The following is a 14028-nucleotide window of genomic DNA, read 5'->3' as shown; positions in this document are numbered from 1 at the left end:
AAAGTGCATGCTGCTGCTCAGGGCCCTGAACCCGCTGATAACACTTGGTGTAACTAAAAATCTTCATTTGGACGGGCAGAGGCAGCACCCTTTGACATTACCTTGAGCTGGCACACCTCTCATCCTGTCTTCATAGAACCATGGAACAGTCTGGATTGGAAAAGACCTTAAAGATCATCTAGTCCGAACCCTCCTGCCATGGGCAGGGACATCTTTCACTAGACCAGGTTGCTCAAAGCCCCATACAGCCTGGTCTTGAGCACTTCCAGGGACAGGGAGTCCACAACTTCTCTGGGCAAGCTGTTCCAGTGCCTTACCACCCTCACAGTAAAGAGTTTCTTCCTAATATCTAATCTCAATCTACTCTCTGTCAGTTTGAATCCATTTCCCCTTGTGGTGTCACTACATGCTCTTGTAAATAGTCTCTCTCCACCTTTTTGTAGATTCCCCTCAGATACTGGAACGTCACAATTAGGTCAGCTCTATGCCTTCTCTTTTCCACATGGAGCAGACTTACTAGATCTGTACTCTGTGAGCACAGTTGGAATTTCCAGACTAGATTGGTGATTGCACAGCCACTCTGGCTCTCCAACCCCCAGGTTCTGTTAATTTCTTGGTATCAGATTAAGCATGGCCAAGTCAACATCTGAATGCATACTGGAACATCCACCCTTCTCTATGTGAACAGGCTGCAAGGACCAGGATTTAACCATGGGTCTTCTGTCCAGTACCTAACTGCAGTATCTAACTGAAAAGAAACTTTCATGTTGGCCTTCAGTAATACCTTCATGTATTTCAAAGCTGAAGAGTTGGCAGAGGGCACCTAGTTGCACACATTTCACCATCTACTTGTTTCAGTCTGAGGAAGACTCAGGGTATCCATGGGCAATAGCTTGGAAATAAAACTGTGATATTTCTTTAGTAACCACTGCAGTAAGAATAGATAAATAGATTTCATTGCTCAGTATCATTCATTACCACATAACTCACTCAAAGAATCCTGATATAGAGACATGATGAAACAACCTTGAAGAAAAAGTTGATTTTCTGTGAAGTTTAAAATCCTTTCAGAAATTTGAGGGAATTTCCTAATTGGTCTTGTATAGATTCCTTTTACATCCTTAGTGTGTTAGGTACTATCTTTTGTCCATATGTACCTCAGAGTATGTCTCTTCTGTATTGAGACAAGTTTTTACTCACAGGTTTCAAGAAGGGTTTGTGATTTGTGATGCTCCTATCTAAGGAACCTACCTTGTTGTACCTGGAAATGTTGAAAATATTAAGCTATCTAAGATGCACCATCTGTCACTTTCAGATGGGAATGACTACAGGGCCCCTGTTCAGCTTCTACTCTGCACCATTAACCTGAGAATCAGACAACCCTTAAGATTTCATTTACATAACACTCTCAGTCCTGCAATGTCAAAGGGCACCAGTTGGAGTATTCCACTCATCTTTGTACTTTCTACAAAGTACAGTCTGCTCCAGTCTGGGAAATTAAAGAACATGACTCAAGACATATCTACACAATGCAGTGCAATGCAGAGATTTTCAGATACCACCGATTCATCCCATAGTGGAAGTTCCTTTGACTCACAGAAGTCATTAAAAACTATGAGATTATGTATAGCTTCCAGAGATAAAAATTCTGTTACAAGGCTTCAGATCTTTCAGTGTCTTCAAAGTCCCAGAGATTATGTTAGTTAGGTGTGAAGAGTTAAAATATTTTTCTGTGTGGGTAAACATTTAAATGACACACATTTGTAGTTCCTAGTAAAAGGCAGCCTAAAAGACCAACAGATAACTGGTACAAATTGACAATCTTCTGGTTTACTGTGTCAAGTCTTCAGGATATTTCACTTCTCCTGCCTATCTTAGTAATAACCTGAGGAAACTTGGTTTTCAGAGACCATCAGCAACTCAGCTGCTAAAAGTCTTGAAATGGACGCAATCAGAAAAAATTTGCTTTTGAGAATTTGAGCCATTAAAATTAGAACTCTTCTGCTGTCTTTATTTATGAGTGATATTGCCAAACTGAACAGTTTGGGAGAACCTAAGCCTCAGGCTTGGCTTCTCTGGGGTACTCCAAGCAGAACACGTATCATTTAAAAGCACCTCCCCCAAAATCAGTCAAAAAATCTACTTGGCTTGTGCTTTAAAATTCTAGTGACTTTTTCCTTGTTAAAGGCTATTATGTTCTCTCTTGGAAAAGTAATAGTAACTTGCTTGTCGAGAAGTGCATTTAACAGAACTGCGCTTCTTTAACACCACATCTGTTCAACTTCACTACAGTTTAGTCAGATTCCTGCAACTGAATTTCCTCTTCTGGCTCCACTTAGTGCATTTAGCAAGCTCTGGACCAGCTGTAGGTGAGTAAAGCCTCATTTACCCAGCACCAAAGTGCTGCTAAGGATTAAACAGGTAAATTATAAGGAATCAGATCTAGTATCCTGCTTCCTCTTCGCTATCAAGCTGCTGCCTCAATTCTACTGGACACAGACACATAGGAGAATGTCCACAGCCTGATCAAAGTGACAGGAACAGCAGAGCAGCTCAGACACATGGAAGGAGGAACAAAGTGCTGTGCTCTGCTCCTAGAAAGCAGCAGCCAAAGCAGTGGCAGATCAAATAGATCATATGCAAGTACTAAAACAGCTGAAGTGTGAGGAACTAATGAAAGCCACTGGTAATGCCATGAGGCAGCAGAAGCACTGAGTCTCATGTTACTGATAACTTTAAGGTATCATTACAAAACTGAGGAAATACTTCCCTTTATAGCATGTTTTAAGAAGAGAGGAAGTTACTACACACAAGAAAGTTATTTCACCACAAGCAAAAAAGTGTTAAAAAAAATCAAAAACAAACCAAGGAAACCTCTTGCCTTTATACAGCCTATAGATTCCAAGATTAAGTAATTTCATAATGACGTAATTTAAAAGTACCTAGGCTGCTTCCTTCACTGTATTCTCATTCCCTGTAGGCGTTATGCCATTTAAGAACATTTTTTAATATGATTTATCCAACAATATGTTTTCCAATATTCTTCGCTTCTTCTACCTGCTGTCTTCCAAATTACTTCAACATTTTCAGCAGGTTTCCTGAACCTTTGACTCCAGACTAATATAGCATGCTTCATATGAGCAAAAATGTTCAGTTAATTATAGCTGCCACAGCTGACTCAGTTTTCCCAGGCCCAAGTCAGATCAGCCCTCTGTTTATGATATTCAATTCTGCTGATTTTACACTGTGAACATCCAGTCTGTTGGAAAACTTCTTTAGCCTTTGAATTACTTACCTTCCTTGAATTTTAGCCTGTATTTTGGTCACAGGAATAGAGCTGTGTATTTCCCTTAAGTGAACATCCATGTATATTACATGCACTACAGATCTCTGTACCACCATTCTCTAGGTTGCCTTATCTAATATATCCATAAATGTCTCATCTGAACACCCTATCAGTCATCATTTTACGGTTTCTTCCATATCATTGTGCAGACTATGAAACAGCACACACCCAAGAAATCAGCCTAAGCTCCACACCCAAACTGCAATAATCCCTTGTTTATAGTTACCCATGGGTATTTAGCAAATAATTCAGCTGGGAAAGGAGCTCCTCAGGAATTAAAACATTCTCACAAAAACAGTTAGCACAATGCATAGGATGTGGCTTTTCTAGAGAATTGCATTGACTTCCAACTGTACTGGCTGCCAGGTAGAGATCATGTAAAAATATTTTTAATTACAAGGAGGTTTACTCAGGTATTCACAGCATGTGAATGGCCACACACAGGTATCTTAGATATCAGTTCAAGCAGGATAACTCTTTGAAAACATCCTCAAACATCTCTACAGCCTAAGGCATCAGCAAGTCTTTAACTAAAGGACCACAGCCCAGTTCGATCACAGCCATCATGTGCAGCACTGGGATTATTCAAGCGTTAGTTGAATAATGGACTAGCCCTAATGGTTCCCTCCTCCTCACACTTTTACCCTTGCTTCATTTTAGGCAGCCTTCTCAGTGTCTGATGGTCTCTGGAGATAGCAGAGGTGACAAAAATTAGCAGGAATAGCATCAAACAAGAATAGAGAAACTACTGTCTTTCTTCTGTTATTGCCCCCAGTTTTGGAGCCAGGGTGTTTAACTCCATGAGTTTGGCTTCAATCTAGTGCAGAGAGAGAATTATTTGTGAAATTCAGCCCTAAAGTTTGGAGGAACAGGAAGAAAGGACTATGCCTAAAGATATATGCAAGTGCAGGAAAAAAAATTGTTTGCCAAACATTGAGGAGATTTAGCCTCAGTTTCATAGAATTCCAAGTCTGGAATCTGCAAAATGTTCAAGAAAGCTCAAAAGCATCTGAGGCCTTGGCTAGGCTTACCGAGATCAATAGGGCAAAACATAGGCCTGCCAGAAGATGTTCTTAAAACTTTTATTGAAAAGGTCTGAAAGATAAATATGATCTTATCCAATCTCAGGAAATGAATGAAAAGCCAAAGGCCATGGTAGCTGGATATTTGACTTAACAAAAAAGCCCAAGATTTTCAGACATGTGCGAATCTAGAGAGCTAACTGAAACAATTCTTTTCTCATTTTTCTCATTTTGTCTGAAGATATTAAATCAGTTGACAGCTTTGTACCGTCATCAAGAAGTGGCTTGCAATGAAGAAGTAATTCCACAGGTCCAGTGGCTTGCAATGAAGAAGTAATTCCACAGGTCCACAAACAGGAGCAGGTGCTGGACCCCAGCCAGTTACGTGCCAGGCTGTGCTGTCACAGTGCACATCAAAGCTCATTCTTTTAACACCTGGTATTGTGAAAATGAAGTTTGGACTCAAGGAAGAAATCAATGCCATCAGCTTACTCAACAACTGAATTTCTCACTTATCAAAATCAGACCAGACACGAGAAAACTAACTAAAGAGTGACTCTGGCATGAACAGAAAATCGCTATGGCATTACTGCAGGATGCCCTGAATGTGTAAGCCCCACAGGGGACTGTGTAAAAGGTAAAACCATCTCAGCCTGAAGAATCTTTCCCTGTGAGGAGACAGCTGGTGTGACACACTGTGGACCTGCCCACCATAGCTTCCATCCATGTACCAGCCTCTTCCTTTTCCCTGTCCGTGGGAGCACCACACCACAGCCCCCAGCTGGCTGCAGCACAGGCCCCTCATGCAGCAGCGCTGACCCCCAGGCCTAGGGATGGCAGCCAGGCCCAGGGACAGGAGCTGGGCCTGGGGACCGGAGCCAGGCCCAGGGACAGGAGCCGGGCCCGGGGACAGGAGCTGGGCCCAGGGACAGGAGCTGGGCCCAGGGACAGGAGCTGGGCCCAGGGACAGGAGCCAGGCCTGGGGACAGGAGCCAGGCCTGGGGACAGGAGCCAGGCCTGGATGCAGCAGAGGCTCTGTGGGCAGCCAGGACCCAGCCTACAGCCAGGCAGGGCTGGGCTGCTGCAAGGCCAGAGTGTGGCCCCAGGCTGGACTGCTTTTAGTTCAGGTTTTGTGTACCAAAATCAACTCCTTGCTTCTGTGACCACCTGTAAATGCCAGCCTCTGTTTCTGCATCTCTGGCATGTGCCTCAGCCTGCTGGCAGGCAAAGGGAATGTCCTGAGCAAGGCCAGCTGTAAGCCCAGGGTCTTACAATGGTGGCTCTGAGAGTGATTGACCATCATGTCTCCCAAAGCACATTGTCTCAGGGAAGCCTGGCAGTGCCTCAGCCATTTGCCTTAAGGAGAGAAACCTCATCCTTCACCTCACTTTCTAATGCACAGGTTTTAATTTCCCCCATGGCAACCACAATGCAATTTGGCCACCTTCATGCCTTAAAGGTTGTAATCTGCTCATGTGCCAACAGGCTCCATCATTGCTGCTGTTTCTCTTTGGTAAAACCTAGGTGTTTTACAAATCATGTGAGTGCTCCAATCCCTGAGCTAACCAGGTAATTTCACTCACATTTTTCCTCTACAAGACTTGCTCATTTCCTGTGAAGAATTAAATACCCTCAGAAATCTAGGCTGACTCACATGGGATGCAGGAGACCAAGGTACAAGAACTCACCCTGCAGAACAGACATTTGAGATAAAGGAAAGGCCAGGTTTCCTTTCCAGTCTGTGACGTCTGACAAACCCTATCATCTCTTACTGTTCCACCCCGAAAACCAGGAACAAAGCAGCAGCTCTGAAATCTCAGCTTGAGGAAAAGAAAATCAGAAATAAGGGGAAACTGCGTGTGCAGTCACACTCAGTCACACTCACACACGCTCACTCACACTCACTCATACTCACTCACTCCTAATTACATTTTTAAATCTTCATAATGGAAATGGTCAAACACAGGAATCACAGAAGGACCCAGATATATTGTGATGTTTCCTTCTTGATTGGGCAAGGGCCAGACCAACCTAATATAATCTTGGAGTTACTTAAACTTTAAGCAGGGTGTGAACCAGGTAACTTTTAGAACATCCTTCTTTTTTTGATAATTCTGCAATTTGTATGCATTGCCATGGGCCTGCCCAACTAGGGAACCTTGACTGATATAATTCCAGATGAATCAAGGCATTGCTGTAATTTTACTCATACAATTACACACACAGGCATACTATCCTGAAATAAGGGTAGAATATTCTAATACTATTGATCTGGTCTGCAAACTGTAGTATTACTGTTCAATTTTCTTATGTACAACAAAAGAAAGAAGGCCAGATTGCATGTGGTAGACATATCTGCTCTCAATGAGGCATCTCTGCAGGTGTCTCATAAAGAGTTTTCCAGCTCTGCATTTTAAAGCATGTTGAATTTGCTTACTTCCATAGAAGCTTCTAGATTGCTGAGATCATATATGATTTTGTTGTAAGGACAATTTATTTTATCTTTCTGAATCATGTTAATAGCTACTTATGTCCTTGCTTTTATGAGTGTAACACAGTGATGCTTTTTATAAAATAGGGATGTAATAAATCACTGACTTGATTGCCGTGGCTTTGGTATCCTTGTTTCCAATAACTAATCGTTTCCTTGATTTGATGTTCATTTCCCAACACACATCCTCCATTCAGGCTTTCTTTCAGCAGTGAGATACTGCTTTGCCAACCCCTTCTATCTACTAAATGCTGAAATAACATATCCAGTGGCTTTTCTCTTGGGTCCATATCCACTGCTGTAGGCACTCTTTCTCTACAGATTATAATGTATTTAAAGGTTGAAAGATAATTTCTTAATCTACATCTAAAAAGCATTCTACATGAATGTGTTCTTTTTGATAATTAACATTTCAATTTACAGTAGTTGATAGTCTTCATCTTTTATCTATATGTGTTTGATTTTAAGATTCAGTGGCAAACAGAGAAGCTTAGAAGTGTGTAAACTTCTAATTTTGACCCAAAGCAGAACCCAAAATGAAACATTTTCTCTTGATCAAAATATAGTTATGTTATCTAGAATGTTACACTTTGAGTGGACTCAATATGTTAGAAACTGCTATCCAACTGTCTTTGGTTTCTGAAAATGGAAATCACAGTCATTCATTTAAAAAAAATCATTTTCTGAGGCCAGCTACATGTCTTAAACTTTGTTCACACAAATTTTTTTGTGTATATAAGCCTGCAAACACACCCAGGTGTCACCTGGAGTACTAAATGCCTTGCTGATGAGGAACTCTGTGTACCTCAAGAGACACAAGCCTTGTTTTCCTGCATAGCTCAAAACTCAAGTACTCCAGTGTAAATACAGTTCACTCCAAAGCAAACAACAGAATCACTTTGCTCTGAACCATCAATGACACCAGTGAGTTCCATTTCAGTTTTGTTCATTTCAGGTGTTCATTTCATTTCAGATGCAGAACAAAGTGCAAGTAGCAATGCATTCCACAACCTTCATACTTTGCTAGGGTCCAGAGTGGATTTGGTTTATGATCTGTGAACAGACTGCAACAGGTTAACTTTCTCTGATTGTAAAAGTGGCAGGAGCTGCTGGACTGAGACTTTTCTTAGCTGAACTCAGTCACCTCTCAGTGTGTTTTTTTATAAAGTGATCAGGGTGTTACCTGTGATCTAGGTAATGGAGAGTACTGCATAGCTCCAGTAGTCATGGCAAATGTAGGATTTAGATCAGATAAAGCCATATGAATATCTTTTGGCAAGTTTCTTAATATTTAAGTAATTTATAATTTTACATCTCTAAAAATTTACATAAAACCGAAATTGTATTATAATTTTTTTTGTGAAGCAACTGTAGTAACAAGTTATAATAGCTTAATTGCACAAACCATCTGCTATTCAGAGGGCTGTCTTCCAGAAGGGGCTGTAAGGTAACTATACCTTGGGACTGTAACTTGCGAGGAAACAGATTTATCCAGAAGACAGGGAATGGGAGAAGTCATCCTTTGTGAAATGACCAAGAAGAGTTAAGAGGCTTGCAGGATTACACAGCTCATGAGGAGCTGGGTTGGAAGGCAAAGGTCCCAATTCATTTGGGATCTGTAGCAAAAATAATGAAATAGACACAGACAGCTGTTTAAAATCATGTTCAAGTAAGTGAAAGGCTTGCTGAAGCCAGAGTGCTGATGAGAGGAGAGACAATGCAGGCTTCATCAGCACCAAAGGAGTCTGCAGTGGTGAGCTGAAAATTCAGACCTCAGCATTCATTAAGCCAAGCCTGAGATTGCTAATTTTTAACACAGCTGCTGCTGTAATACAAGTTATATTTAAAGAACAAGCCAGGAGCCCCATTTATTTAGATCACTATGAACTAGGACCAGCACCACCGGCTTTAAAAGTAGAATACTGAAATTCAAAGAGTGCAATAGTGGAATCAGACCTCTGTCTCTGTAGGTAACTTGCATTTACAAACCCATGGACAAATAAACAGCAACACTCTGCCTCTGAAAGAAAGTGTTATCAGGGTATGGTCTCTGCTTACCCCAGGTTTGTTGTGCAGTGTAGATGCAATAATAAATGTAAAATGTATAAAGGTGCAGATATAAAATTACTGAACTCCAGTGAACCAGAGACAGTTGCTTAGATTATCATTGAACCATGTAAAGAAGGCAGTTAAAGAGATAATCTAATTCTTCCTGCCAGGGAGCTACTCCCAAAACACACATTCAAAATTGTCTTTTATATTTTATCTATTATCTTATCTATTATTAAGAGGCAGACTTGGATAATTTCTGGGCTTCTATAAACTGATTTAGTAATCTTATGGTTGTAAGTGTAGCCCCCCCCCCAAAAATGAAGAAGAGTTTTACCTATTACAGTCTTTTCTTTCTTCAAATATCCACTGGAATACCAGCAAACCCTCTTTTTTGCATTAATTGGGAGGAATTTTATGGTTTTTACCTCCGTATCCTGGAAATAAAATATATTGTGGTAAGAAAGGCTGCCATAATAGTTACAGATTTAATTGTACATTATCTATATAGTACACATTTGTAAGCACTGAATAAACTCATGAATGTTACCTTGAAAAAACATTTCTTTTAGAACACAGGATAAGAACACTATTTGCCCTCAGGAATTTTGGCCCTAGGTAGTTGACCACAGAAAATACTGGCCAAAACGCTGCTATCTTTTTATTTCTATCATCTCTGCATTGTTCTAACCATGAGAAAAAGAATGAAATCTGAATCTGGCATCTGTATTCTAGTAAGAATGCCACATTTCATTTCCAAATTGATTATAGATTTCAGACCAGGAAAGAGATAGCTTGAATTTCAAATTGAAGTTTCAGTTTGGAGAGCCAGTAGTTAAAAAACAGCCTCAGCTTGTGCTCAACAGAACGCAAACACTTTACTCATCAAGCAAACATCCAGCATCCAGTTATAAGACACATTTTCTGTGTCCTATCAGCCTATCACCATATATTACTCAACAGTACAAAAGCAAGATTAGTTACACTTCTGTATTATCTGAATTTAACTGTTTATAGATTTATGGGTGCTGACTGCTTGATTTATAACCCCTTGGTGAATGTTTCTCAGAGCAGTGACTTGAGTGTAGCTCCAACAGGAGTCCGGTAAAGAGAGATCTCTGAAGGAATGGGACATCTATCAGTGCCTTCTCACCCACAATGTCAGTAAAGGCAGAATGGAGCCATAGGTCAGTGAGAATTCCAGAAACAGTAACAGAGGTAATACATGCTCAAAAAACTGACTCAGTCATTTGTGATGACAGAGGAAGAAATTATTAGCTGAACAGAAACAGAAACAGCAGGAGAATGCTTTTACTTACAAAAGCTGTATCAATTAAACTGAAATTGATGCAAAAAACCAGTGCAGTTAAATCTGTGCAAAGCCCAGTGAGATACAGTTACACTGTCTGAAAACCAGAGAAAGATCTTTCATTTCTATGTGCAAATTTACAGAACTTAATGTATTCTAAATTAAGGGAATCTGCACAGAAGTCTGCCATTTAAGGGCAGCCATTTAGTTAATTAATTTAAATTTTTTAATAGATATAGCCTCAGAAAAAATAAGTCTTGAGATACACATGCTTCAAGTGCATCCCAACAAGACAGCAGCATTTCATATCAGGCAGTCACCTCTCTTCTTTGTGCTAGGTAGCAGTGTAAGCAGCCTCCTGTAGTGTCACTGTGAGGCTCAACTGGCCTCAAACTGATGCCTTAGGAGAAAGAGGTTTTGTGTAATTTCCCCCATTCTTTAAGCTTTTCAAGCTCCCTAGCTTTCAACTGATTACGACACCACAGACTGAGCATTAGCTATTCAGTGAATTGCAATTGCTATTCATCAGAGAACACTTGGATTCAAGAAAATGGGAGGAACCAGATTTAGGTACTTGAGGACAATTACACCTATTGGAGTAACTGTGCAGCAAAAGCTGCACTAGACAGCACTCACTAAAATGGCTGAACTGCTGATTTTGCTTCTTTTATTATTTGATTTATCTTGCTTGGGCTTTTTTTGGTTTTGTTTTGTTCTGTTATTTTCTTCATTTTGCTGTCCCCCTGCGTGCATATCGAGCTGATTCTATCTCTTGGGAAATATAAATTCATCCTGCAAAAAATTAAGAGAGTCTCTTGAAGTGACCCTTTCTGACCACCAGACAGAATAAAGTTGTATGCAGTATTATCTGTCGTTTTGAGGGTGTTGCATGTCACACTGATCATTGACAAGCCCTATTATTGGCATCTTCTGCTGCAGATTTAATGTGGGAAATGTCTTGTATCACCTAAAGGCAAATAGTCCCCACAATCAGCCCCCATGTGCCTTGTCAACAGGCAGCAGGTGAAATATCTAATGTTGGCGGCAGATGGAGTGAAATCTGCTGTCAGAAGGAAGCACAGCAGTACAGAGCACTAGCAAGCCAGTCATAGGCATTACCAACCAGGTGTGCACCAAATGTACCCTGGATTTAAGGCAGAAGTACAACAAAAGCTGGTGAGATTCCCTGCAAATGCCCTTCCTTAGAAAGAATTTTATCTTCACTGTATTAGCAATTAAGAACAGATGTTGCTTTTCAGATTTTTCAGGTTACTGGGCAGTCCAGCCCAGTATTTTTATACAAAGGGCAGTGTCTCCCAGGCACCTTTCAGAGATACAAAGCATGCAAGTAGAGGAAAGAAATAGCAGGCTTGCAAAGTGATCAGATTGACTCTCAAGACTGTGGGATACTGTCACATCCCACTGGAATAAAATGACAAGTCATTTCCTTGTCATCCTTTCCACATGGAAAGAAGGTTATTAATATTTGTCCCTCACTGAAAAGCCTTAATCTGTACTTCAGTTCACCTTTCACAGAGTACCTGAGATGGCAGTATGTTGGAGTGACAGAAAAGTCACAGGAAAAGTCACACAGCAAGGCTTGGGGGGATGTTCATGGTGCTGCAGGGCTTCACCTGTGGGTGAGGAGGAGTCAAAGACTGTGTGAATGAACAGATGGTTTATCAGAAGGCTGCTCTCTTTCCAAGACAGACTCACATCTTGTCAGAATAGTACAGAGCAGCACCAGATTCAGGGCAAACCCCTTGCCTGCAGAAGGAAAGCATGTGAGTACATGGAGTACTGCACCCCACAGCAGTGCTAAGCACATCTGTTGCCTACATTTCCACCTGCTGGACCAGCATCTCAGGTGGCAAAGGGATTCATTCAGCCCTGCTGAAAATGCAGTGTGCACTATGCATCTGTGTCTGGTGGTCACTTGTATTCTCCCTGTCCCACTGAGCTCTCCTCAACTGAACTGGAAAGTGTGGTCAAGGGTTTTGTGCAGGAAATGCGTCTCTTTTGTCTCTAAATCATAGAAATCCTCTTCCCTCTTTACTGTGTGGCAAAGTACACACATTATCCTAGGAAAATATTTGCACTGGAGAGGGATTATTACCATCAAAAGAGCATCTACACTCTTGCTTGGGAGGGGCTTGCAAAGGACATGGCATTGTGGCAGAATGCAGGCCCAGGCAAATTGTCAGCACAATCCATTAACATCTAACTTGAAATACTTTTGTGTTTCTCCTTAGCCTCCCTTGATCTGCCCCTATTTCTCTTTCTTCTGTAAGTTGCCTCCTTTTGCCTTAATGAGTAAGGCAAAAAGGAGTTAAGAAATTCCAGACTTAATTTATGAGGGCTGAATCATCTTAATCATCAGAATGTAATAGAAAAGAGAAAGTGGTTGCAACTAAGAGGCCACTTTTACAGAAATGCCCACTCCCAGACTCATCCTCCTTTTAGATTAAAAAAAAAAAAAAAAGAGTCATTGTCTGGGCTTTCCTGGCAGTGCAAGGAAGCACTGTACACTTTATGATGCTCCTTTGACTGTCATCACTCATGAAACCAAATGGAGTAGGAATTTGTCTGCCTTTGAGCTATTTGTTGCAGGCCCCAGTGCAAGAAATGCTGCAAAAGAACAGAATGGTAAATGCCCAAGTGTCAGTGAGAATGATCCACCTGCTTTTTCTGGACTACCAGCAACTGACAGAGACTTCACGGAAGCCTAGAAAATGATCCCTTATTTTTAAGCAAGACCTATATGGTATAAGTAATATTTCAGCAAGTTCCTGAATTGTGCCCATGACAACTTGACTGTTGTGAGTAAATTGAAATGTTATCTGCTCTGCTGACTGCTAGTTTCAGAAAGAAAATTCAGTCAGAGTGAGAAATCTCACACAGATTAGCAGTAAAAGCTGGTCAGGAGTTTTAAAATGGAAAAAGTTGTCTTGCTATCTATGTCAGAAAAAAATCCCTTTAAATTTCCAGACTTAATTAATATGCAAGAGCAACAAGAAAAATTTCTAAAATCACATCAATTTCTCTAGCAAACAGCAAAGGGTGTCAAAGAAAGTGATGCAGAGTATGAGTCCTCAGTTCATAGGTGCTTTTCTCAAGGTAGACAGCCCAGGGAGCATGATACGTGGTCGGACAGATTTTTATAATCGCCTCCACCCTCTTGTCAATATATTCACCTGCTTCACCGTAGATCATCCCCTTTTCCTCCTTGCTCAGTACAGCAGGTGGATTACTATGCAAACTGCACTACACAGAAGATTTAACTCTGTCTTCTAGCATGGGGACCCCCTGGCACTTACAATACATTTTTATTTTACTCTGTATTTCAGTGCCAAGGACCACAGGGTAAGTAGCACACTACTACTAAATGTAGCTTAATTCAGGAAGATTAGCTGTTAATGATTAATATCCTTTCTTCACTTTTAAAATGTGGAATTTTTCTTCCCTTTTTAAATTATGAGTGTTGTACAATTGAACCATGTCATTTTAAAAAATAAATAATCTAAATTTGTTGTTACACTATTCTGCTCTGGCTTCTGTCTGAGAGAGAAACCTTTAACATCTGGACTTCTAATGGAACATCTGAAAAGAAGAAATCAGGACAAATAGCCACAATACTTATAAAATTCTCTTGACTCTGAATATACCTACAGTAACCTTTGCTTTAGGATTTGCCTGATGTGTAACAGTTTTAAGATAGCACTGAGTAGAGACTGAGTGGCAACAGGGGGGATAATAAAGCCTTGAGCAAGTTCCTAGAAAGTCTTTGCTATTATCCTGGTGCTGTCTGAGC

The sequence above is a fragment of the Haemorhous mexicanus genome, chromosome 10 (genome assembly GCF_027477595.1).
Source record: "Haemorhous mexicanus isolate bHaeMex1 chromosome 10, bHaeMex1.pri, whole genome shotgun sequence".
In the NCBI taxonomy this organism is placed as follows: Eukaryota; Metazoa; Chordata; class Aves; order Passeriformes; family Fringillidae; genus Haemorhous; species Haemorhous mexicanus.
Note: the sequence above shows the minus strand (reverse complement) of the source record.